General features: G+C 49.8%; 1 protein-coding gene across 4 annotated transcripts in view; it reads right to left on the bottom strand.

Annotated features, from left to right (window-relative positions):
* Positions 1 to 19,745: 19,745 nt before the first annotated feature.
* The window catches only part of ZCCHC2 (zinc finger CCHC-type containing 2), a 56,682-nt gene continuing 49,863 nt past the window's right edge, over positions 19,746 to 26,564 (bottom strand). For 2 of the 4 annotated variants that reach the window (XR_011076289.1, XM_068563328.1), the window contains exon 15: positions 25,122 to 25,373. The gene's annotated coding sequence lies outside the window, so the exon portion shown is untranslated. Of the gene's footprint in view, positions 19,785 to 22,084; positions 24,434 to 25,121; positions 25,374 to 26,564 lie in introns of those variants that run through there. The other 2 variants (XR_011076290.1, XM_068563327.1) reach the window with 2 other exon arrangements.

Raw genomic sequence — 26,564 nt, 5'->3', positions numbered from 1 at the left:
ATTCTCTTCATTAACTTTTCCAACCCTGGTAGTATACAAATCACATTTCCAGGTCAACATTAAAATAAATAAATAAATAAAAATAAACAGTCCCATTTTCCAGGAATTGGTTACATGCACCGGGAAACTACGTATCCGATTGTCCAAGAGCCCTGGTTTTGTCATCAGCATATCAATGAAAAAGAAGCTGTCGAAAGATCTAGCTCACTGGTTCTGAGACGTTAGTGTGAAGCGACCACCCTAAGGGCTCCGGCAGATAGCTGGGCCCTGCCCGGCTGTATCTGACTCAGCAGGTCTGGGGCCCGGCCTGAGAATGGGTTCTCTAACCAGCGCCCAGGTGCTGCTGGTCCACAGGCCACACTCTGAGAACCACTGGGCTAATTCCTGCATTTACCACCCCACGGAATGAAAACCTACTGCATCAGAATCAGCTGGGGAAGCTTCAAAACGTACACGTGTCTCTACGGCTCAGGACTCTGGAAGTGAAGCAACATTCCACGGAAATCTTCTTGCTAAACTCTGAGAATCCCCGGTCTGTGGTTTTGCCGCTTCAAAGAGCGCTGGGTTTGAGGCCTGTGGTCCTCAAAGTGTGTGGTCACCGGATCAGCGGCATCAGCATCACCTGGGAACTTGTTAGCGATGCAAACATCATCTTGTTTTAACAAGCCCTCCAAGGGATTCTGAGGCACAAAACGTGGGCGCCATGGGCACAGGCTAAGCTCACAGACACGGTCAATCTCTCACTACTTCCCCGGCTTCTGCTTCTTCCCAGTCTTGTTTTGTTTTGTTCCGTTTCACTAGAGAACATGTTAGCTTATTCTTTGGGAGGTTCCCAAACGTCAAGGAGTTGACAGGCCAGGTGGGGAAGGTGGCCTGGGAAAGAATTTTGAGTTTGAAGGAAGCTTTACCTACTCTATTATGAGTTCAAAAAAAAATTTTTTTATTGTAAAATATACACAACATAAAATTTACCATTCTGACCATTTTTAAGTGTTCAGTTCAGTGGCATTAATTACATTCACACTGTTGTATAACCATCACCACCATCCATCTCCAGAACTTTTTCAACCCCCTAAACTGAAACTTGGTCCCCATTAAGCACCAATTTTCCATTTGCCCTTTCCCCCAGCCCCTGGCAACCACCATCTTACTTCCTGTTTCTATGAATTTGACTGTTCCAGGTATTTCATATGAATGGAATCATACAGTACTTGTCCTTTCGTGACTGACTTATTTCAATCAGCATAACGTCCTCAGGGTTCATTCATGCCGCAGCGTGTGTCAGAATTTCCTTCCTCTTTCAGGCTAATATTCCCTTGTATGTATCGGACACATTTTGTTTAGCCCTTCCTCCCCCCATCAGCGTGCAGTTGGGTTGTTTCCACCTGTGGCCACTGTGAATCGTGACACCATGAACACAGGTGTGCAGAATCCACTGGAGACGTCTGCCCAGTTTCCCCAGCTGAGTCCAAAGATGCTCTCCCGCCCAGACAGTCCCATCTTGTTCTGGAGCCAAATATGGTGAAGGCAGGAACTGATTAAGAATCTGGCAGGTTGAGAATGAAGTCACTAGCTTAGGTGTTGGTTCCGGGGCCCAGTTAGAGCTGCTAAATTTTGCAGTGGAGCCCAACTCTTCCTCCTGAAAATCCTCCTTCACAGAATGTTTCTTCCACAAGGCCAGGAGCTGTGCCTTTCTTACTCACTGCTGTGTTCCCAGCTCCCAGGACACGGACCAGCCATGAGAGGAGCTCAGAATAGATGCTGAATGAGTGAACCATACTAGGGCCAGTGTCTCCCAATAGGGATTTCTGGGTCACAGAATCTCCCTCCTCTGCTGATGCTGATTGGCAATGCAGCCCAGCCTAGAAGCCCGTTCTCTCCAGAAGCCCTTCCTGCTCCGGAGGCCCACTCTTTTCTTGCTAATGTTAGACCCCTTCCCTGGTCCTGATGGCCAGCTGGGGTTCTATGTGGACGGCTGCCTGATGGGTGCTCTTGGGACTTCTGAGTGCACATCCCCCCCTCACCCTTCGACATGGGTGGGGTTCCTGACTTGCTGTCTCTTCGGCCCCTGGGAGCAGTGACTCAGAGCCAACACGGGCTGAGTCCCCCACCTGCTCCATCCTGCTAGGTTTAAGGTCTGGAGCCCAGGTCATGTAGAAAGTTGGGAGAAAAACAAAACAGATACTACTTGCCGGTTGACCTGAAGCTCCTTGGCCTTAGTGCAGGCAAGCCACAGTGGTCCAAGCATGACTTCTGGGCAGCAGAAGACAGCTGCGACATATAAAGTTGTCTGGACTTAGAAGGTCGCATCTGGGGCTGGTGCAGTAGAGTCAGGAGACGGGGGAAGATGTTTTGTACGACCCTAGATTCACTTCAGTCACTTAAGCTGATGTCCGGGGAGCCTACAAATGGGACAGATGATGTCTACCTTCAAAAGGATGCTTCTTCATTAATCTTGAATTCGTGGTTCAAGTTCTTTGGTGGGGAATTAAAAATTCTAGTGGACAGTGGAAGACAATTCCTGCCAGTTCAAGTTTACCATTCCATAAATGCTAAGCTACCTTCTTCACCCCTATTCACCTAACCCTGTAGATGTTTCTGTCCATAGCAAAAGCTTGATTTTGAGCTGTAGGTTGAAGGATGGCCATGGTCTCCTGACATATCGAAGACCCTGCTAATTCAACCAGACTGCCTCCTGGAGACTTATACTAGGAGGAGGAATCTGGGAGACAATGTTAAGTGCTGGGGTCTGTAATAAAGTCAGTGGAATGCAAAGCATTTAGACTCAAAGCATTTGCCAGAATTCTTCCCCTGATACCTTAGAGGATTTGCTGTATGGGTATGCTGCACTAGTACATAATTTCTAAGAGTGTTTATCATTTCCATCTTTATAATATTTATTGAAAGCTATGAATTCATAGCACTGCACTGAAAGCTCTTTATATGATTGACACCTATAGCGAATATCTTTCGTTGGCCATGCCAACTTTAATTTGTATACTAAGCAAAAGCAGTGAAATTTGTGACTTTCAAGGACCACTCAGTTGCCAACAGCACCATGAAGTATTCAGAAGAATTAATTTGATAGGCAATGCTTACTGGTTACATTATTGCCTTTAGCTTCTATGGTGCCGCATATAAAACATTAAGGAAAATTACATTTTCTGAACCCATTTTGACACGCACAGCCCTCGGAAGAGAAAGGAGAGACGGGTGCTATTTTAGGATCTGTATTTTCAAAGAACAGCAGCTCCCTAAGTGACGAGAAAGCAAGTAGAACCAATTTTAGAATGAAAGGATGGGTAGGTAGGAGGAAAGGGATGATACAGGTTTGGAATGATGAATAAGACACAGTCTTTGCTCTTAATAGGCTTGCGTTCTAGTGGAGTGGGTGAGCCGGATATACCAAAATAGTAGTAACCATACTTTCCAAATTCAAATTTGGGACACATGATCTGAAAAGAAGGGGTGCCCTTTATGGGGACAACTGGGCCAAATGTTTGAAATGTTAGCAGATTTAGGACACGTGGTTGCCATACTCAGAATGGAAGACAGGGGAAGGAAAGCTCTGTAGGAGCCCACATATAGCCTACGTAGCTTCGGGCTGGAAAGGCCCAGGACACCACACTCTCCTTACTCCTCCCACCTCCTGACCGGCTACCCTTTGCCATGTACTGAATTAAGGGTTGTGGGGGATGCACCCTGGGCCAGCCATACACGTCCCTTCTCACCGGCCACATGCGTTCCTGAGCACGCCTGGGCTTAGGTCTTGAAGAGACTTCACTCTTTGGTTCAACACATGCATGCCATGAGGCTGTCAGGACGGAGAGGTGGCAACAGAAGCGCAGGCTAAACCCTCATTTCAACTTCAGAAATACTAAAACAATTCTTTAATGTAATACTGCATATCTACTAAACAAAAAAGGAGAGGAAAAGGCAGAGGAAGAAAGAAGTGGGGTTGGACAGGGACAAAAAGAGAAAGAAAGAGAAAACTCTGTTAGGCCCAAAGAGAAACTGGTAATCTATAAATTGCTAGTGGTACTAAGAATAAGTTTATTCTTGCAGACGAGGAATCTGACAATATGTGATGCAGTGTCAAAGGCTTTATACACTTTTTCACCCAGTAGTTTCACTTTGGGAAACGGTACATCAAAATGGCAACAATTCTAGTAAAAAATCCATTGCAGCCCTTTTTATAAAACAATAATGGGAAACAACCCATGCTCAATAATAGGAAAATGTTAATCAATAAAATATTTTTAGACACGAGATACTGTGAGAATATACCAATAAATGGAAATGTGTAAATGAAATATTTAGTGAAGAAAAGCAGAACCTGAAATTATAGGTACATGTTGATTACAGCTTTGTAAGCTGATGTGTATATCACTATGTATCCAAAGAGAATTTTTATGAAACAAATAGCTGTTTTGTTTTATCAAGTTTTTCTGAAAATCGCTTGCATTAATTTTTTTTTTAAGGGAAGAGTGAGTGTGCAAGGGTACTGGTTGAACTATCACAGTTTTCAGCCTCACTAGGCTTCTTATAGGTTCATGTACTGAGAGGGCTGTTGCAGGTAGTTTGTTACTAATAGTTAAAGTATCAGTCTTTGGTTTATTCCAATAGTTTAATAATAATTTTAGAGGTGGTTCAACCCTGTTGTCTGTATAGTAAAGTCACTACCACATGTGACTGTTTTGAGATGCGTATGTTTTGAGATGCTTTCTTTAGCGCAGACAGAAGGGATAGAGTCACACGTCACTCCCCGGCTAAGAGCTGGCTCCTGGACGTGTGTCACACATGTGAACGTCAGCTGTCACGCGAGGGAGGTTGGAACTGATGAACTGTCGTGATATGTATGACAGCCCTGTTCCCAAAATACTAATATCTAGTGCCTCCTGATCGCTTCAGTCTTAAAAAAATTACATTTCCTCCTTCCTTGTCATTCAAATGCCTTCACTGGGTCCCTCCTGCTCCCATTTGCCTACATCACGCCTTCTCGGCCAAGATGCCCAAAGGAGCCGTGGCCAGCTGTCCTCTGCAGAGTCTCTGTCTCGGGGACTTCCTAGTTATGAGATTTGGTAAGTGCTTCCCTGAGCTCTCTGCAACATTGAATGCTGGGGACCACTGGTCTCCCTGATACTTTCCCCAGCTCAGGATTCTGCCTGACTTGCTGGCACTTGGGAGAAGCTAGTCCAGAAGACCAGCCAGACAAAGGCTCCCTGGAGGGGCTTCACCGGCCGAGGCTGCAGAGCCACCCCCATGGCTGGCTGAGAACAGAGGAGGGACTCAGTCCCCTGGGGGCTGCTCCCTTGCCAGCCCACCCCGGGACCCCGCCCCCATCCCCGCTGGGCCATAGGCAGGTGACAGCAGTTCAGGAGACTTCTGGCACCAGAAGGACCCAAGGGCAGGGAGCCTGTGGAAGCGTCAGCCCCGGACACGGGTTTCCCTCCCACCTTCCTGCTCCTTCTTCCCTCCGAGATGATGGGATTGAGAGCTGGGCCTCAGAACAGCGCTCTGTGTACCTGCCGTGTAGCCAGGACTTTCTGAAGGAAGTGCTAGAAATCCCCCCTGGAATTGCTCAGCTTCTATCAGCTGTGTGTGACATGGATGGAAAGGCTTCCTACAACCCACCTCAACCCCCCCAACTCCTGCAGAGTCGCAAGTGGCTGCCAGGAAGGGATGCAGCCAGGATAGTGGTGGGGAATCCGGACTCTGGGAGCCACGAGAGGGCGGCAGGTTCTCAGCTCACAGTCTGCAGGGAGGATGCAGCTGACCCCGACTGGCTCGGGGCCTCCCCAGCAACCAACACCCCTGGGCTGTGGTTCTGCTCTGCGGTCAGAGGCTTGTTCTCAGCTGCCCTGGTTTAGTGGGAAAATCTGGGTTCAAACCGGCAAGCCCTGGCAGCTGTGGGCAGGAGGCCAAGGAGGGGGTCTCCTTCCTGATGTCCTGTGGCCGATGGCCCAGGCACGGACCCTGGAGGGTGTCCACGCCTGCACCTGTGTCTGGCTCTACTTGAGGGCTTCTCTCTGCATGTAATAAAGCAGACACCTGTCTCTGGGATTCCTGTTTTGACCCTTGAAACCCAGGGATGGAGCTAGGCCAGATGTCCCTGCACAGCCCTGGTCTCTGTGGGCCTTAGAGCAGGACTTGCTGCTGGTGGTGACAAGGACCACCCAGCACAGTAACCGGAAAACAGAAGGAGGGAGAGGGAAGGAGCGGGGTGTGGGGCGGGAGGACCCTGAGCCGATCCCGGTGCCAGGCAGCTCCAGGCGCCAACAGTCTTGAGGGAACAGCAACATCGTAGCCTTACTGACCATTCGCTGGCTGCCTTGGGACCCTGAGAAAGAGCTAGAAAGTCACTTCTCCCACGTTTATAGGTTTAGGATACCAGACAGGCAGCCCGCAGAGCAGGTCAGCTGGCGAATGGCTTTCTGCTTCTCACCTTCACTTGCTGATGGGAGCCTGGCCCGGCTGCTATGAGGGTGGGTGGTCGGCAGCAGGTGGGCCCTGTCTGCAGCCTCAAGGACAGCCTTGAGCCCTAAAGCCTCCCCTCTCCCTGTCCCAAGGCTGTGGTTGCCCCATGACGCCGATCCGCACAAACGGCTGGAGAATTGCCCGATCTTGGGACAGAGCCTGCTCTGCACTGAATGCGTCTGTCCTCCTGAAATTCACATATTGAGATCCTACCCGCAAAGGTGATGCTATTAAGGGGTGGGGCCTTTGGGAGACGCTTAGTCCTGACGGTGGAGCCCTCGTGGATGGGATCAGCTGCCTCATTACAGATGCCCCACAGAGCTCCCTCCTTCCTCCCTGCGAGGACACAGCCAGGAGCCTGCTGTCCACGGCAGAGGGCCTTCACCGCAACCCGACCAGGCTGGCCCCCTGACCTTGGACTTCCAGCCTCCAGAATGGTGAGAAATAAACTTCTCTTGTTTACAAACCACCCAGTCTGTGGAGGTTTATTATAAATGGACCAGGACAAAGCCCACCTTGGGCAATCAGCCCCTCCATGCACCCAGCTCCCCGTTACCACCCCCTTGTCTTCCCCTTTCTCCCCCCAGACCCCCCGCCCCCGCACTTCACTCCGACTCCACCTTTGGGGTGCTCTCTGCTGCTCTCCTCTCCTCTCGTCCCCTGTCTCTTGGCGCTTTCTCCTTCCCTCTTCCCCGGTGCCGGGAACTCCTGGTTCTAACGAGACGGAGCACGGTGCTGTGGCCTGATGATATCCAGCCCGGGGAATTTGGCAACACAAAAAACAGAGACAAATGCACACACACGCTCCCACCCCCCAAACCCCACTCCAGCCACCCACAGCTGCGCCCAGGGGCAACCGCCGTGCAGACCAGCTGCTGCCCATCTGCTGTCATTCCCCCTCTTTCCCAAATGACATCTTCCAATATCAAAGACACTGCCAGCTGTCAAAATCAGGTTCACATTTTCATATACAGGACAATGACTGCCGAAGAGAGACTGATGCAAACACATAAACAAACGGGGGGGGGGGGGAGGAAGGGGAGGCCGCTGGGCTGTCTCCCTCCAGACTCATCATTTCTACAGAAGCAGGGACTGAAATGACCTCTGAGTTGTTAAAACAGCAACTGACAAGCACAGCCTCGCAGCCATCAAGGCTCGCATCAAAGGAAACTAGAAAAAGGCATAAAAGAGTTTGATCTCTGGAGGAAAAAGGCAGGGAGGATGCAGAGCGATGGGAACAAAGGGAGGCCAAGCCTGGGAGTGGATTATTCGTTCTGCCGCCAACATAATGAACGGTGTGTTATGAGAATGGAAGAAAGCAAAGTGAATTTCTAACCGAGATAATGAGGAAGCCAAGACTGGGGAGCAGAGCCAGACAGGAGGGGGGTGACCTTCTTAATTAAGCATCTAAGGATGTCATCCTTTCTTTCTTGAGAACCAGCCCTCGTGGACACATCTCCCTGCTAAAAGTGTAAAGAGTTGCTCCCGCCAAGCTAAAGGCCCCGAATAGGGTTAGAAGTTAGGACGTTAAAGTCCTTATTCTTGCCCTGTTACCTTGAACAAATCACTTAAATGTTCTCTGCCTCCGTTTCCCCATTTATAAGATGCAGAATCCTAAAAGCAGACTCGAGGATGGTTTGGAGCACAGTTGGGGAAGCAGAGTGTACAACTCCAGGGGCCGTCGGGAGGGGCGGGGTGGTACCGTGGATGGAAATGGCACCCCACTGACAGCTTGCCAAAGGGACGCGTTTATTTTTAAAGGGCGCTGAATTTCATAGAACATAATGACAGTCTGCAGTGTGTGTTCCCAGAGCCTGTCCCACCCACAGCGTCTATGATGAGGCTGTCCAGCCTACAATCATGCAACAAGGTCAAAGTCAGATCCAGGAGGAAAAGCACTTCAGCTGATAGGCTCTTATGCCCTTCCCCACCTCCACTAAAATGCGGAGGCCAGCCCAGGTTGTTGGTAAGCAACAAAGGCCTTACGGCAGTGGTCTTTTGGACCTAATTGTGGCTATGACAGCTGGTGACTCCAAAGGGTGTGGTGATCCAAACGCCTGGAGAAGCAAAATCATTCATCTATAAGCCAAGAGATTCCAGAATGGGAACTGATGGGCAGCCCCCAGGGATTCTGCAGGAGCTGTAGCATCATAAAAGTCCTCAGCCTAATAAAAAGGGGTATGTCTCACTCAAACATTGCAGGGAATCTTGGTCCCTCAATTTATCCTGAGACCTCAGAACAGAGCTGGAAAGCCAGGCAGCTCTCCCTGTGATGTAGTGGCACAACGCTGTCAACAGGCAGAAGCTCCAGAAGTCACACTGAGCAACCACAACTCACTGCAGTACCAAGAAGTGAGTTCACATGGGGTCTCCCAAATTCTCCCACCACCCACAGGTGGTCAATCTGACAGCGGAGGTCCCACACCATGAGGCTAGGATGGTGCCTGCAGGGCTCAGGGCAGTCTGGGGACAAGTCACAATGATGGTGCTGTCCCTGCCATCACTGGAATTTGTGGGTCCAGGAGCCAAGTGGAGGAGGTGGCTCCCCTTCTGCCCATGCAATTGCTTCAGTTCTGTGCCACTGTCATGTGGGATCTATATTGGCTGTGGTTACATGAGCCATTTAGTACATGGATTACAGAATGGAGAGGGATATCTAGAAGGGATCTCAACAAAACCAGGGGTGAAACTGACTCTGCTGAGCGGTGGCTTCTGAAATGGCCCTGCCTATTGACTCTAAGGCAATAACTAGATGTGGCCTTCGATGAGGTGTGTTTTGACAGCTGGATCATATTGGAAGGGAATATATTGATACTACGTAGTGGAAGGCGTGTCATGGGGCCTCAGATCCACGCCCTTCCTGGGAGCAGCAAGCTGTCCCCACTTCTCACCATGTTGTATCACATAAGACACACTTCCGCACAGCTGACTGGAACAGAAGTGGCCTGAGCCAAGGGCAGCCCCAGAAAACTATCACATGGGCCAGGCCACCTGTCTCTCTCTTTGGAACTGGAGCTAAGAGGCCGTTGGCCATGGAAGGGGAATCTGAGGTGTGATGCTGGGAGGTCGGGAGGGAGTGGGATGGGCCACCTCCTGAGGAAGTGGCTCTGTGGACGGTTGAGGCAGTGGGGCGGAGGAGAGAGGAACACCCAGCAGAGGGAGAAGCAGAGGCTCAGAGCAGGAGAGCGGGGTCCTGCCGGCCACCACACAGAGCCCTCACAACCCCCGACAGTGACCCAGGCCAGTTCTCGCTGGTCATGGGTATCCTTAAAATAAACCCCCTTTTATAAAAAAAAAATTATTTTATTATTTTTTTCAGTAACTTAAGACTCTTGCTATTAAAAGAGCCTAACTAGAGCACATTTCCTACTGGACTAGGAAATGATCTATTCTACATGGGTGCTAGGAATCTGGTGACATAATAACTGCCTAGAAATCAGGCTTTGGTTTTCTCATCAGAACGCGAGTCCTGGTTTCTCAGCATATCCAGCCTGAGGACAATTAACACCCTAATGACTAAGACACCTGCTTTACTTCGGTGTTCCTTATTCTTGTCGTCATTGATAAGATTAAGGACTGCTTTCACTGTAGTTACTGTATGGAGAGCTTTTACATTTTCTTAGGTGGAAAGGGGGGTGGATAGGAGGGGATGGGGAGAAAGAAAAAGGATTGTTTCCTTTCCAGAGAAAGAATCGAGAGCGAGAAACAATGGCTGGGTCTCTCCAGCATTAAATGAAAAGACAGAGAAATCCAGGGAGTCCTGCGGGATCTCGAAGTATGAGGCACTTTTGGCCAGCAAGCTAATTCAAGGTTCTGCTAATTCCCGAGGGCATCTGCTGCAAACCTTTTCAGAAGCCTCAGACAGGCTGCCCTTCCTGCTGCCCTCACAGGTGTTAAGTAGTGGTTTCCAGGTGCAGACGGCTGTTACTTTGGAGACTAGACAAGAGCATAAGGCATCCTTGGAGGAGCTCTGCCCTGGGGTTCAGGGAACGAAGAAATCCTAGCCACCCTCCAGCCAGGCCTAGCTTCTTGGAGTTGTGTCCACAGAGAGGGGTCCCTGGAAGCTTCCCAGACAGGGCTGGTCTGCTGAGTGCTGACGCAGCCCCGAAGGGTTCGTGTCCAGGCCAGGGGACCTGCTCAGCACCTCTTGGGTGCAGCAGGACACACCATGAAGAGCCCCGAGCTGCGGCGGGTGGCAGTGGCACACCGCTGGCTCCCGACTGAGGGGCACTCCTCCCACTTCCATCCACCGTCTCCTCCTTTGTCCCGGTGTCCAGGCAACTGCAGGGCGATCCCGACAGGGCAGCGGGGTGCCCAAGTGGCGGCTTAGCCACCTGGCCTTTAGTAACTGGGCACTGCTAGTCGCGGTCACGTCAGGGCGGCTGGACCATTTCGTTTCAGGATCGACGTCCAGCTCACCTCAGCTCCACCTCCTGACACTCAGAGGCCACAGGGCAGGATGTGTCAACCTGAGGGCTCCGGATGGATCCTGAAGGGTCCACGACCCCTGCAATGCACAGGCTTTGTGCACATGCACATTTTTCTGGGGAATATCCGCAGACTTTACCCAGCATCTTGAAGAGATCTGGGAGCCCAGAGAGCGACATGGGCTCTCCATAGTAGGAAAGGAAAGGTGATTGGAGTGCTGGGGTTTTCTGGAACAGGAGGCAGACAAGCGATTTCCGTGTTTCTCACAGAAAAGCCTGGACTCAGAGGAGAGAGTCCAAGCTTTGGCATCAGGACCGCTTCCCTGTCACTGAGTAGTCTGGTGACCCTGGATGAGTTTCTTATCCTCCCTGAGGAAGGACAGTGCATTCATTAAACATCTACGATCCAAACCTCTTCCCCACTGCACGAAGCCTTCCGCGGGCCCTGCGACCCCATCTCCACCCCCTCCCCCCCAGTTCCCCAGTTCCTACAACTGCAACCTCTTCTCTGAATGCTCTCTTCACCTGCACATTGGAACCTCAGCCTGGCTCCATCCAGCGGGCGCTGCGGCTCCGGAGCCTCTCAAGTGACACTTGTCCTCCCGCCTCCTTGCTCCTGCTTGGCCCCCAGGACTTTCCCCTCCTCCCTGAGCCAGCCACACCCCCCCATCACCTCCCCCAATACGCCTTGGATTAGTCAGGGTTCTCCAGGAAACAGAACAAAGAGGATGGATGTAGATATACACAAAGAGATCCATTATGAGGGACTGGCTCATGCAATGGTGAGGCTGAGAAGCCCCACGATCTGCCCTCTGCAAGCTGGGGGCCCAGGAAAGCCGGCGTGTAGTTCCAGCCCAAACCTAAGGCCTGAGAACCAGGGGAGCCGACGGTGGCAAAACCCCCAAACTTGGTTAAATCCAGCTCTGCCTGCTCCACGCCCATGCTCACGTGGCTGTGCTCCGCCGAAGAGGCACAGCCACGACAGGGACGGGGCAAGGGTGTCTCTCCTTAAAGGCATGACCACGGCCGTCCGGGGGGCCTTCCTGCCGCTCAGTGTCACAGGTCCCGAGTCCACCCACTCTCCGCTCTCCAACCACTCCTGCGTAGCATTTTCCTCTCTCCTCGGACCCCCGAGATGCCTCTTCATCCTCACTCTCAGCTGCTGCCCTGGCTCTACTTTCACTCTACACATTTCGCTTCCCCGGGCTCTCGCCGCCCCGTCTCCCGGCGGCTCCGGCCACATCCTCTGCGCCGTCTCAGGGCGGTTACCAGGGGCGAAGTGTTCCTGCTGCCCTTGCGCATCAGACCCCTTCCCATGTCCCCGCTCCCCTTCACAGCAAGACCACCCCGTCCGCAGTCACGTCCACTCATGCTCCCCTCCCACTGTTGGCTGAACCCACTTCAGTGGGACTGTCACTCCACTGCTCCAGAGGAACAGCTCTTGCCCAAGTCACCGATGACCGCCTCAGGTGTCCACTCAGCCCTCATCTTACTGATCCCTCAGCACCACTGGATTAGTTGGGGACACCCTCCTCCTTGAGACGTGTTCTTCTTTCTTATTCTGAGACACCACACTCTTCTGGATTTTTACTTACCTCCCAGGCCCTCCTTTTCATCTCCTGGCTTGTGGCACGCACCCCTCGTCCCCACCTCTGGCCACTGGAGGGACCCAGGCTGAGTCTTTGGACCTCTTCTCTTCTGACTACATGTGCCAGCCTCCTGATAAATGCCAGCCAGATGGTGATGGCTCCCCACGTATCTCTCCAGCCTGGACTCCTCCCCAATGCCAGGCTCCTACATCCAACTAGTCTACATCTGTGCAGGGATTTCCGGTCGGCATCTCAAATCTACCCTTCCCAGAGTCTTCCCTATTTCGCTCAGCCCACTACCTTTCTGAGAAGATTATTGCCAGAGAAATCATAAAGTCACCCTGAAAATGTCTTGGACTATGCACACAGCAGACTTAAAACATCCCTTTGGGTTCCCTGAGCAGGAAGAATGCTCCAAGAACCGGATGAGGAAGCCAAGGAGAAGGGCTTACTCCCCAAGGAGAATTTCAGGCGTAGTCAGGGAAGATAATGAAATAGGAGAAACTCCTTTGAGATGCAGCTGGGGTGCCCTTTGGAGGCCAGATCAGAAACCTAAGGGAACGTTCCCCTTGTCAGGGCTGGGAACCCTCACAAAACCTGTCTCTCAGGAAAGAATCTGTCACTTCTGTGAGCCAGGGGCTACTGCGCCCTCCCTCTGCTCAATGGGAATCTGTCACTTCTACTTCAGCTCTGTACGCTGGGTGTCAGGAGGGCAGGCAGACAGCTCACCCCCCCTTAGTTCACTGGTCACCAGAACACAGGATCGGAACCTAGCCCTGCTGGAGAAGAATGCGTGACCTGGAGATCCTGGATGTAACTTTGGGTTGTCTCCCGAGAGAAGGGGATGAGACTGTGTGTGGAGGGGAAGGAGAATGAGATGGCTGGTGACCAAAAGGATGTACTGGGGCAGAGACAACGCCATTTCCTTTCCTTCTGGGCACACAGGAAGAGGATGTTTCCCAGTCTCCCCTGCAGTGGGTGAGGCTGAAGCACAACTTTAGGTTGATGCAATACAGGCAAAGACTGGTCCCTAAAACGATGCCCTTGTGTAATCCTCCCTTTTATCCCGTCCTTTGGTGACCTTGGAGGCCACATGTTGAGGATGTCAAGTGTCACAGGATGGATGCAGCCGAGGTCCCTGAATGACTATGTCACTCAGAGTCACCAAATGACATAGTGTCCCTCCATAAGTCCTGCCCTTCCCCCACCTCTGCCTCAGACCACCATGGACTTGAAGTAAGCGAGCAACGTTTATTCTACTAGGTCACTTTTAGGGTTGTACGTTAGAGTAGTTACCTTACCCCGACTTATATAGTAGGTACTCAATAATTACGGTGACTGAGTGTTCTAATTCCAGAGCCCAAAGCTTTTAACCACCACACTCTCTTAACTGGCTTTCTATATGCATTTTTCCCATTTCTTCATAAAATAAAATTCTTTCCTGATTTTAAAAGTAATACGTGCCCAGAACCCAACACCAACAACAGAAGCAAACAAGCTGATGAAAAATGGACACAGGCCTTGACTAGACATTTCTCCAAAGAAAATATACATATAGCCAACAAACACATGAAAAGATGCTGTCAACATCATTTTTCATTAGGGAAATACAAATTAAAACCACAAAAAGATACCACCTCACATCCATAGGATGGTTGCAATCAAAAAACCAGAAAATGTCAAGTGCTGGCGAGAATGTGGAGAAACTGGAACACTTGTGCACTGCTGCTGGGAATGTAAAATGATGCAGATGCTGTGGAAAACAGCATGGCAGTTCCTCAAAAAATTAAACAGAATTATCATCTGATCCAACAATTCCACTTCTGGTTACTACCCAAAAGAATTGAAAGCAGGGTCTCAAAGATATACCCACATACCCATGTTCACAGCAGCATTATTTACAATAGCCAAAGGTTGGAAGCAACTCAAGTGTCCATCGACGGATGAATGGATAAACAAAATGTGGTTTAACATACAGTGGATTATTATTCAGCCAGAAAAAGGAAGGAAGTTCTCACACATGCTACAACATGAATGAACCTTGAACACATTATGCTAAGTGAAATAAACCAGTCACTAGGACAAATACTGTGTTACAGATTCCACTTACATAAGGTTCCATAGTAGTCAAATTCATAAAGACATAAAGTAGAATAATGGTTGCCAAGGACGGTGTGGGGGAGAGGGGATGGGGGACTTGTTTAATGGCTACAGAGTTTGTTTTGCAAGCTGAAAAGAGTTCTGGAGATGGGCTGCACAACAATGTGAAGGTACTTAGAACCACTCAACTGTATGTACACTTAAAATAATTTGTTAAGATGGTAAATTTCATGTTATGTGTATTTTATCACAATTAAAAAAAATTTTTTTAATTATTATGTGCTCACTTTTAAAACATGACAAAATATAAAGGAAGTTTTAAAACCATCATCCTCTATCACTCCAACAGAGTCTACCACTGTTGAGAGAGTCTTTTTATGTAGCCAAAGTGGAGTTGTTTTATAAAACATTGATTCAAGACTATAAAGCGAAAGCCCAGTCTTGGTGGAGAAAGCAATCCTGTTATAGAGCGGGAGAATTAGCCCACTTTTTGCTTCCAGGCAGACTGGAACAACTCCAGTATTTCTTTCTAAATCTTCACATTTGACTTTGGTGAATATTGTCTTTGTAACCAACAGCGCAGAGGCCTCTGGCGTGTTTGGATGACTATAATTAGTTTTGGATTCAGGACCATACAAATCGATACCTGGGGCATTTCTTCCTTTCATTCACACATGTATGCATTCATTGAATAAATATTTGTTGACTGTCTACATATGCTAGACAATGGGCTAGGGGTTCAGGAGACAGCAGTGAACAGGAGAGGACACTTACCTTCCAGTTGGGGAGACAAACAGTAAACAAGTAAACAAATTGCAAACCGTGAAGGGCTCTGAAGGAACGGCACAGGATACTGCTATGGATACTGCTATCGAAAGGAACAGGAGAGGAGATGACATCTGAGCTGAGACCTGGAGGATGGGAATGAGCTCCCAAAGAAAGTGCTGGAAACTCCGAAGGACATTAGGACATTTATATAACAGACAAAAGGAATCTGCCGCGATGGAGGTCAGAACAGTGCTTACCTCTGGGGAGGGTACTGACTTTGGGAGGTACGGGGGGCAGGCTTCGTGTGCTGGAGATGGTCTGCATCTGAATCTGGGTGAATATATATGCAGAAAAGTATGTAAAAATTCATCCAGCGGCACACTTTGTTTGTGCACTTATCTTACAAATAAAATGAAATACCCCTTCCCCCAAAAAAGGGAAACGAAAGGGAGGGGGTGGCTTTCCAGGTGGAGGGAATAATAAGCAAGAGGCTTGCAGGTGTACTGTCCCTCGTGGAGAACAGCCAGAAACCCGCAGCTGGAGCTGCGCAGAGGGCAAGGAGGGCCGTGGGGTGAGGTTACACCTGGGGAGAGAATTAAGACTGGGGCTCTAGGACCAGGGATTTTAACTGTTTACACTTTTCAGAAATATATTCTTTTTGAACATATCTTCATGTTTTACGTGTATCATTTTTAAAAGTAAATAAGGCCATTTGCTTTTGTTTTCAAAACGTTGCTTTCCGCCTTTCCTACCTGCTTGTTCTAAGGAGGTTAATGGCTTTGAACATCCTTTTCTTGTCTCAAGGGGAAAAAAAAAAAAAACCCAGGAGTGTAAAGTCCTCATAATTCTTTCTCATTAGGGCTGCGGTCCTAGAATGCCCACTCAGAATACACAGGTCATTTTCTGGTTCGTGGAAGAACAAAGGGAACCGTGGCGGCTGGGGGATGGTTCCTCACTTCATTCATTCCTGTAACATTTACCGAGAGTCTGTTAGATACAGACACCGCTTGTTTTCCGGATATTCCCAGGTCCAAATCTCTCCCTGCTCAATTCACCATGGAACCAAAAGCTGTAACGCTAAGTCTGAGGCATTAGGATCCGGGGTGAGGGCGGGCCGCGTGCACAGAGGGACAAGCCCATCCAAGGGGAAAGTGTCCTGGCCTCGCGGTCAGGACGGTTCCAGTTGCGGCGCCGGGAACCAGTTGAAGGGACGCGGAGCACTTTCTAGACCAACCCTGGGGAAACTGTCCCGAGCCTATTGGAAAGGCCCCTTTCTCACCGTCTTCGAGACCCGCACACACTGACGCTCCGAAGGGCAGGTGGCGCGGGGTTGGGGCCCACCTCCCCGGCTCTTCAGTTTTTCGGGGCCACCGCGCAGGCCGAGGAGGCGCGAGCGGGCGGGGCGAGGCCTTCACGTGGACCCAGCGCGGGCGGGCGGGGCGAGGCCTCCACGTGGACCCCGCGCGCGGGCGGGCGGGGCGGGGCGAGGCCCCCACGTGGACCCAGCGCGGGCGGGCGGGGCGAGGCCCCCACGTGGACCCCGCGCGCGCGAGCGGGCGGGGCGAGGCCCCCACGTGGACCCCGCGCGCCGGCGGGAGGGGCGGGGCCTGCTCCGGGCCCCGGTCGCCTTTCCGGAGGGACCGTCCTTGGCGGTGCGGGCCTCTGTCAGGACATTTAGCATCCTCAGCTCTGGCAGGACAACACCCCTGGGGGCGGCGCGCCGGGGGAAGATCCCCTGGGCGGCTCTCTCGGTCCTAAAATGGGTTCGGAGAAGCGCAGAGGGGCGTCCACGCGGACGGGGGGAGGGGGGCCGAGGCCGCGGGGGGGTCGCTGAGAAGGACCCTCCTCGCCCGCCCCGCCGCCGCCGCCGCCCCCAGCCCTGCAGCCGGTCAGTCCCTGGGCGTCCGAGGTCAGCCGGCTGCACCTGCCGCGGCACCTTTGTCAATAGTCAGTTTTTGGCATATGTGTGGGTCTATATCCGGACTCTCTAGTCTCTTCCAGGGATCGATTGACTTACATTTAAATAACTATCTGTGGCTACTGGCTACCAGATTGGACAGCTCGGGTTTAGACTGAGCATCTCAGAAAGGATACTGTTTGTAAGGCTCGTCAGAGAAAACATTGTTCTGCCTTGGGCTCCACAATAATAATTATTTGAACATTCCATGCTTACCATGTGGTTGCTGAAGAGGAGTTAAACTTCCACTGAAGTCCAGAAAAATGGACTTCCATTTTTCTCTATCAGTTTACTGTCAGGTCTTTAAGGGCTAGAGGCCCAAGGAGAAGAGAGCTCCAGGCTCTGAGGTCCCGCATTCAAATGCCGACTTCGCAACTTAGTGGGCAAGTTCCTTAACCTGTCCTTGACTCGACTTCTCCATCTATAAAGTGGGTATCATAATTATACGTATTTCATAGGCTTGTTTGAGGGTTAATAATACGTGGAAGTGCTCAGGATAATGCCTGGTGCATGATATGGACTCAAAAGCTAGTCATTATTACTTCGTGTAAAACAAACAAAACCCCACAGGAGAGGAGGGGGACAGCCTACACTTTCTGAAGCCCCTTTTCTTGTCTTCTGAGGACCTCTTGTGTGTATCAGTGCATGTTTCAAGCACTTTAGCTTTGGTAGCTGTGCAGGCACTGGGGGGGGGTCTCCACGACCCCATTGTTATTATTCCCATTTTGCAGATACGAATGAAGCCATTTAAATATTTATCCAAAGTCACACGGCTACTGGGTGACAGAGTCAAGATCTAAAGCCGGCTTTTTAGGCTTCTGAAGTTTGTGCTTTTAACTTAAATGATTTTCAAAATTTTGTGCATCGGAATGGAGAGCTTGTGAAGGGCTCGCTCTTGCGCCCTCCGCCGGGCATCCTGTGCAGGGGGGGCCGGGGGTGGTGGTGGTAGTGCTGGAGTCTGTATTTCACAGGGCCCCCAAGGGGCTCCCCAGACGGCACTGGGAGAAACACCGCGCTCCACCAATTTCCCTCCACGTGACGGGCCTTTTCCAACTGTATTCAATCAAGAGACCATCTTTGCTAGAGTAAACACACCTCCACTTTCCATTAGGTGGAAAGTCTGGTTTAAGAGGAAACTGGGACTCAGAACGAGCTGGGCACAATGATTTATTTCCACTGGGATCACACACACTCTAGAGTAGTTCACTTCCTCCTCGCCAGGTTTTTCAATGTAGCCTGAAATATGCCTATTTTGATACTGAACTCCAGAGAAGATACTCAGCTATGTGGAAGCATTAGGACATTGCATCAATTTATCCTGAGGTGGGTGGGGTGGGAGGGGAGATCTGAAGACCCACAGGCAAAGCCCCTCTGTGGAACTGAACTTCCCGTCCGCTGCGGGGTGACGACTTTCCATCCTGGGGGAAGCACTATTGTCTCTTGTTCCGCCGAGGCCCCGCCAAGGTCTGTTTGTGTCTGGCGGATAGGAAGCTCATCCACACCGAGGAGCACAGGCAACGCCGGCAGCCCTGCTTGAAGCCCGGCGTGGAAACGGCTCGCTTCCTTTGCCGTGCACGTCTCTGTAAACACACTGGGGAGGAACTCGGTCCTCTGTGTCCCAAATAAGGTTGAAGAAGTTACGAAGGGATGTCGCTGTAGACCCACAATTTCTGTTCTCTGGGCAAGTAATAAAAGGGCCAGCGGTGGCCCAGCCGCTTAATCTTGCCGTTGTCCCTTCAGAGGAGGTACTTGGAAGCCTCCAGGGTCCCACCCCAGCTGCCAAGTGCGCCCCCAGCTCTGGACTGAGGACTTGGCAACCACTGCGGGATCCTGCTTCTGACATGTTGCCGGATGCCCGCTGGAGATGTCCGGCGCTGCGTCTGAGAAGAGCAAAGACGCAGGGGGACCCTCTGGGCTCTGTCCCTTGGTGGCCTCACATTCCCGTTTCATCCCAATAAAAAGAAAAAGGCGTTAAAAGAATGCTTTTAAGGAGAAAATATTTGCAAAGCACAAAGGATTGGTGTCCAAAATATAGAGAATGCTTAAAACTCAATAATAAGGAAACAAACAGCCCAATTTAAAAATATCAGCAAAAGATCTGGACACCTCACCAAAAAAGACAAACAAGTGAAAAATGCTCCCCATCATGTGTCATTAGAGAATTGCAAGTTCACACAATAAGGTGCTACTACGTACTTATTGTAACGGCTAAAATCCACCCAAGGACAACAACAAATGTTGGTAAGGATGCGGAGCAACAAGGACTCCCGTTCACCGCTGGTGGGAACGAAAACGGGGCGCCACTTTGGAAGACAGTTTGGCAGATTCTTACAAAACTAAACATAGCTTACCACATGATCCAGCAGTCGCACTCTTTGGTATTTACCCAAGTAAGATGAAAACTTACATCCACACAAAAACCTGCACATGGATGTTTAGAGCAGCTTTATTTATAATCGCCAAAACCTGGAAGCAGACAAGATGTCCTTCAGTAGGTGACTGGATAAACAAACTGGCACATCCAGACAGTGGATTATTCAGAGAAAAAAAAAAAAAAAAAAAAAAAAGAGCTATTGAGCCATGAAAAGAGATAGAGGAAACTTACATGCATATTACTAAGTGAAAGAAGCCAATTTGAAAAGGCTACATACTGTGTGATTCCAACTATATGACCACCTGGAAAAGGCAGAACTATAGAGACAGTAAAAAGATCAGTGGATGCCAGGGGTGGGAGGGAGGGGTGAATAGGCAGAGCATGGGATGTTTCGGGCAGGGAAACTACTCTGTATGATACTACAATGCTGGATACATGTCATCATACATTTGTCAAAACCCACCGAATGTACAAGACCAAGAGTGAACCTTGATGTAAACTGTGGACTTTAGTTAGTAATAAAGTGTCGATATTGGCTCATCAGTTGTAAACCAAAAAAAGATATAAAATGCGTGTATAGGATGACTGCAATTATGTAAAACAAAAATAGCAGCTAACAGAAAAGAACAAAGCACAGTCATAATCCAAAGGGAGGCATGCCTAATTTTGACAGGCCCTAAAATAGGAAGGCAGGTTCTGAATAAGAAAATATTTTTAAAGGAAATATAACATTGTGTTAGTGCTCCCTGTATGCCTGGCACCACGTTGGAACGTTTTAACCCTCACAAAAACCCTAGGAGGTTGACACTCTTGTAATCTTTGTTTACAGGTAAGGGAACTTGCTCAGAGGCCCCGGCTCAAGTGACAACCTTGGGATTCAAAGCACTACATTATACTGCCTTTAAAAATAAGTAGCAACTATGGGCTTCCCTGGTGGTACAGTGGTTAAGAATCCGCCTGCCAATGCAGGGGACACGGGTTTGAGCCCTGGTCCAGGAAGATCCCACATGCCACGGAGCAACTAAGCCCGTGCGCCACAACTACTGAGCCTGCGCTCTAGAGCCCGCGAGCCACAACTACTAAGCCCGCATGTCACAACTACTGAAGCCCGCACGCCTAAAGCCCGTGCTCCGCAACAAGAGAAGCCCGCACACCGCAATGAAGAGTAGCCCCCGCTCGCCACAACTAGAGAAATGCCACACGCAGCAACAAGGACACAATGCAGCCAAAAATAAATTAAAAAAAAAAAAAGAAGTAGCAACTAGAGTGAGGTTAGTTGTCCATCCTCACATCCTTCTGTCTGTCTTCCTCTGGCTCTCCTCTCAGTCCCCTGTAACTGTCGTCTTAAAGTTACCAGTGACCTCGTGACTGTCAAGCTCATGGCCATACCTCCTGATCTCTACTGTATGTGGCAATAACGACCATCTCATTCTCCAAGTTTATCTTCCGGTCTTCAGGGAACATTCTCCGCTATCTGGATTCTCCTTCTCAGCCTTCCTTGACGGATCGGCTTTGCCCTCCCCTGCACCCACCAAAATATACATTGGGAACTTCCATTCTCTAGGTGTGTGTTTGGGGGGAGGGAGAGTTGAGGAGTCCGTGTTTTAGTCACACCCTTCAGGTGACTCTGCTGCAGGTGACCCAAGGCCACACTGTGAGACAAACACTGCATGACCAGGTGTCACTCAAGCACCACAAATTCAGCAAGAGCAAAAGAATCCATGTTCTTTTCTTCCAAACCCCTGCCCGTCCTGGCTCCCTCCCGTCTTCGTGCCCTGCTGCCCCGCACCTGCCCCTGCCTGTTCCTCCCACCCTCTCACCTCCCTACCCAACACTCCTGAAGTCCATCTTCGATGACATTTTCTTTGCCATCTCTTTACCTCTTCACTAAGAATATCTCACTTCTTCCTTTCTGGCCCAGCGGAAATGCTGTCCTTTGGAAACCCTTTCCCAGTTCTCAGCAGGCAGAGTTCACCTGTCCACCCGCTGGGATCCCACAGCTTGTGACCAGGCTGTAGCTGGTTATGCCCCTCGTGACACTCAGCTCCCAGCCAAGAGATATTTGCTAAACGGCTGATGGAATGTGTGCACCAGAGGTGATCTCATTTTGCTAAGAAGACCCAGCAGCAAAAAGGAGAGAGTGAAATTCCTGCACTCGCACGTAGGACCTGAAAGACACCGTAGAGCGCACCTTTACTTAGAGAAGGTTGCTGTGTGTCAGGGGTCGGCAAGCTTTTTCCATAAAGGCGCAGACAGTACCTCAGGCTCTGAGGGCCATGTGGTCTGTGTCGTAAGTGCTCAACTTGGCCATTTCCGACGAAAGCAGCCACAACGAGACAAACGAGTGGCCGTGTTCCAAGAAACTTTATTTGTGCATACTGGAATGTGAATTTCATATCATTTTTTATGCGTCATGAAAACGTATTCTTTTCAACCATTTAAAGATGTAAAAACCATTCTTAGCTGTGGACTGTAGTTTGTCCATCTCTACGCATTGCCGACCTGTGAGCTACGGCTAATAACCCTGTGTCCTTCAGCACAGGACTCAGTATGCGAGCTTCGTTTTTTGACTAGAAGGCCCGCCTAAGTGAAAACTTCATCAGTACAAGTAGAGGAGAGCCTAGAATCTTGATGACAGAGGACAGAGCACCTGCTCCTCCGCTGGACCAGACACGGTCAGAACCCGGTGCTGCCACCTAGTGCCCAGCCAGCCCCAACTGGGGTCTTTTCTCTCGCCGTTCCCTAAGGACCTGGAAACGTTTCCTGTCCTGTTAGCACATGGTGACAGCTGGGGTTTGTGCTCCTGACCACACCCAAAAAGGACTTCAGATCAGTTAAAACAAAAGTGTAAAGGTAAAGAATTATAAAAACTTGATAAATCACTTAAAGTGAAAAAGTAAGCTTCAAGCCACAGAATTCTAAGGTCATTTAGCTCAGTTTCTACCACTCTTTTCCAAGCAACACTCAGCTTTCGGGTAAGAAAAATGAAGGTCCAGGAGGGCCAGGTGTTCAAGACGACAGAGTTTACGGCAGAGCCGGCCTGAGTCCTGCCTACATGACCCCCGTGGGGGGTGCCCTGCACTGTCACGCCATGCCTGTGGCATCCTGTGACCCGGGCACAAAGAATTGGAGGAGCCTGGGGGCTAAGAGCGGCGGGTACCAGTCCCAGCCCTACCACTGAACCGCTCTGTACCCTCAGACACTTGGGCGGCCTTCATGCCTCAACCTCCCCAACGGTAAGATGGAGCGGAGTACCCACCTCGTATGGCTGCAGTGAGGCTGAAATGTGTCTGCCCCCCGCTGGGCATGAAGGCATTCGCCACCATCATGAATTTCCTGAGCACCTACTGTGTGCCAGACGCTGAGTGCTTCATGTATTTTGCCAGATTCAATCCTTGTAACTATTCTAACAAAGTGGATGTTATCCCCATTCTGTAAATGAGCCTGAGAAAGGTCATGCGTACTGTGGGTGGGTGCTGAAAATAAGGCTTTACCAGCGCCACCTCTGGTACAAGTTCATCTGATGGAGGCTTCCAATGCAAAAGTGAGTTACCATGTCACAAATACCCAACCCTGATACGCTAGCAAGAATGCGCACCGAGTACTAGGTGACCTGGTGGCATTCTTAACATCCAGAAAGGCTTTTGGGGTGGGTGTGACTGTCACTGTTCCTGCTTGAAGGTGACTTTGCCTCCGTCATTTTTGGTCTTTGGAGTGTCTTTTGAGTTGCGGTGGCTGGTAGAGGGAGTGCTTGGGACAATCTATATATAACTGTCAGAGCTTTGCAAATATCAGCAGTGAAGTGTCTTTTCTGTGTGCCCTGCTACTGCATTTCTTAAGTTCTGAAGTCTTAAAATTAATGGAATAGTCACCAAATGCTCAATAGTCACCGAGACATCTGGGGATAATAAAAACCTTTGCAGAGCAAGACTCAGTGTTCCAACAGAGTCTGTTGGTGCATGTTTCAAACCTTGGATGTAGGCAACAGTTGCTGCTCCTTGAACTCATCTGAGACAGGCAAACGCTGAAAGCCTAGTTCTAAAAGGCCTGAGGTCTCCCAGCTCTGCAAACTTTCCCTCACCCCTTCAACAGAGATACAGAAAAGAGACATTCTGACTGACCAGGACCCAGCCCACTCCTCTCTCAGGAATCCAGAGGCCCCATGGTTCTTAAGACCATGGGTGCCTATCGATTTATATGGTTTAAAAGGTCATTGCCCTGGGTTCAGTGGAGAAGCAGTTGCAGGCCAGGAAGTGGGGCAGGAGGTAAGCACTAATCTGAAGTTGGGGCCTGGCCTTCATCACTGGCGGCATGTCTGTGGCACTTAACTCCTCTGAACCCTGAGTTCCTAATCTGTAAAACAGGGAGGAGGAAGACCCCATATCCTTCACAGTTGTGCAGGCCAATTAGCACAGAGAAAAGTGCAAAGGAAACTCTAAAGTACCATCAATGCGTTTAAGATGTTTATAACAAACTGAGATTGCAATGGCTGAAAGAGGAGACCGCTCAAATTGCTTTTATGGCCAGTTGCCTGCATTCTTTAAGGTTTTGAGCACAGGTTTACAATCTCAAATGTTTTCTGCCTTACGTTCAATTTTCTCTACATCAGGTCAAGTGGGCAATGATGTCGGCTTGCTTGCATTGTCCTCGTCCCCCACCAGGTGGCGCCGCTTCCCAATTAGCAATTTCTTTTGGCGAGAGGCTGGCCGTGCGAGACCTTTCACAGTGGATCAAGTTGGAGCTGCAAGAGGAAAAAGAAAGACAATGAAGAGCCACCCAGCCCCCCACCTCACCCCTACCCCCAAATTTCAAGTAGCAAACCAGGATCTTGGAATTAAGAGCTCTGGAGACTTGAGGCCAGCAGTCACTGAAGAAGAGGTGTGACTGCGGGGAGGAAGGATTTTTGATGCCCACACTTGTGACGTACCCCACTTTCCAGAGCAGGAAAGAGGGAGCCTAAAGCTATCTTGCTTCCAAGATGGACAGACATTTGCATACACACAGAGTTCACTTCACGTGTACCCATGCTCCAATGTAGGGGCTCAGAGTTTTCAAAAGAGGACAGCATTTAAGAATTAGGTCAATTTTTCCTGAAACGTGGAAAAGTTATTTTTGCACATATGAGTACAACAGCTGTGATTCATAAGCAGTGGTATACTAAAATACTGATGTTCTATTGACCTTAGGTATCCAAACCGTGCAAGCGGATGGGCGTGCTCTGGGAAAGGATGGTGCTGCCCTCTGCAGGCGGTCTAGGGCACTGCAGTGAGAACACGCCCTCATCTGAGTTCACACCTGCCTCTCAACCTCGGGCCCCAGAGCCCTTCACTCTCATAATAGAACCCAACTTCAGACTGTCTTCCATCCCCGAGGAAAGGTCCAGAGATGCAGCCACCATGTTTAAGGTCAGGGCACCTCTCTCTTCCTTCATCCCCCAGACCTCAACTCATTTCTCTGGACAGAAACGGGCCCTTTCTATGGGTGGGGTAGGCAGGGGGAGTCAGAATTTTTCTTTATCCTTTGAGAGGAAAGATGGAAGGGTTATGGGGTTAACTACTGTCACAGCTTGCCTCCATTTGCTTTCACTGCCTTAACCTTAAATGTTTTTGTAATCAGTATGTAGAATTGAAAAAAGGTGTCCTCCAAGCTCACATGGATGGTGCTCAAGTACTAGATGCTACCTGTTAAAAAAAAAAAAAAAAGAGAGAGAGAGAGAGAGAAATTATTTTACACTGTGCTTTAATCTTTTTGGAAACTTCTCAGAAAAATTAGATGTTTAGCACTTACATAAAAAATTAAATGCGTATTTGCCTTGTAAGACCTTGTTCTACTTTGGTACTGCAAGGCTCAGCCCATGGATATAGAGCCCATAGCTACCTCCAAATAGATTTACTTTTTGAGCACAAGAAATATTTTGTCCTTTATAAGTGGATAGAGCTGAAACAACTAAGCTTAATATAATGGAGAACTACAGTTACCAGGCTCCTCGCCACCCAGCGAACCACTGCCTTCAACTTAACTCTCATCCGCACTTCCCTCGTCTCTGAAAACAGAATCACAATTCTCCTCCTGTTCACTGAAACGGAATTCAACTAACACTTGGGCGCCTCCTTGGTGCTACTTCATCCCGCTGGACCTTTCCCACGTATCGTGTAATCCTCACAGCCGTTAACTTCTACAAGCTCATCTTCCATGTGGGGAAAACGTGGCTCTGAAGCCCAGGGCTCCTTCCATCCTCCTCCTTCCTGTCGCCTCACCCTAACCGGTCTCTCAACTTCCAAGCCTTCTTTCAACCACCCGACACTTTCAAAAACTATCGTCAACGTATTTTTTCTCTACTTAAAACTTGGCAACTTCCAATTTTTCATTCAATCAACTCCAAATTCTCCAGTCTGGCTCTATTTTACCTACTGAACCACAAATCTCGTAACTCTTTCAAGATGTTCCCTCTACGACAGCTGCCTGTGTCACCTCCCGACCTCACAACCCATCACCTCGGGTCCTGTGCTTTTACACACACCTTCTGCCTAGAGCGCAGCCCCTGGTCCACACTGGTCCAAACCCCGCCCGTACTGTCATGTCAGGCTCTCCCCCACACTCACCTCCTCCATGAAGCCTCACACAAACCCCTCCAAGCCTACACTTATTTCTCCCTCGCCAAGCCGCCCTGGGCACTATCACAGCATTGGGATGTGGACTGAGGGGCATGCAGGCTGCTGGTGAGAGTGTAAACCACATGGCGAATCTGAGAAAACTGAATACTTGGCATGTCCTACAACCCAGCACTTGCATTCCTAGATGTATATCCCAGGAAACTCTCGCACGTACAAGCCAGGAGACTGGTACAAAACTGCTCCTTTTACAAGAGCAAA

This window comes from Eschrichtius robustus, chromosome 14 (genome assembly GCF_028021215.1).
Source record: "Eschrichtius robustus isolate mEscRob2 chromosome 14, mEscRob2.pri, whole genome shotgun sequence".
In the NCBI taxonomy this organism is placed as follows: domain Eukaryota; kingdom Metazoa; phylum Chordata; class Mammalia; order Artiodactyla; family Eschrichtiidae; genus Eschrichtius; species Eschrichtius robustus.
The sequence above is the reverse complement of the archived record's forward strand: the minus strand, read 5'-3'. Positions and strand labels throughout refer to the sequence as shown.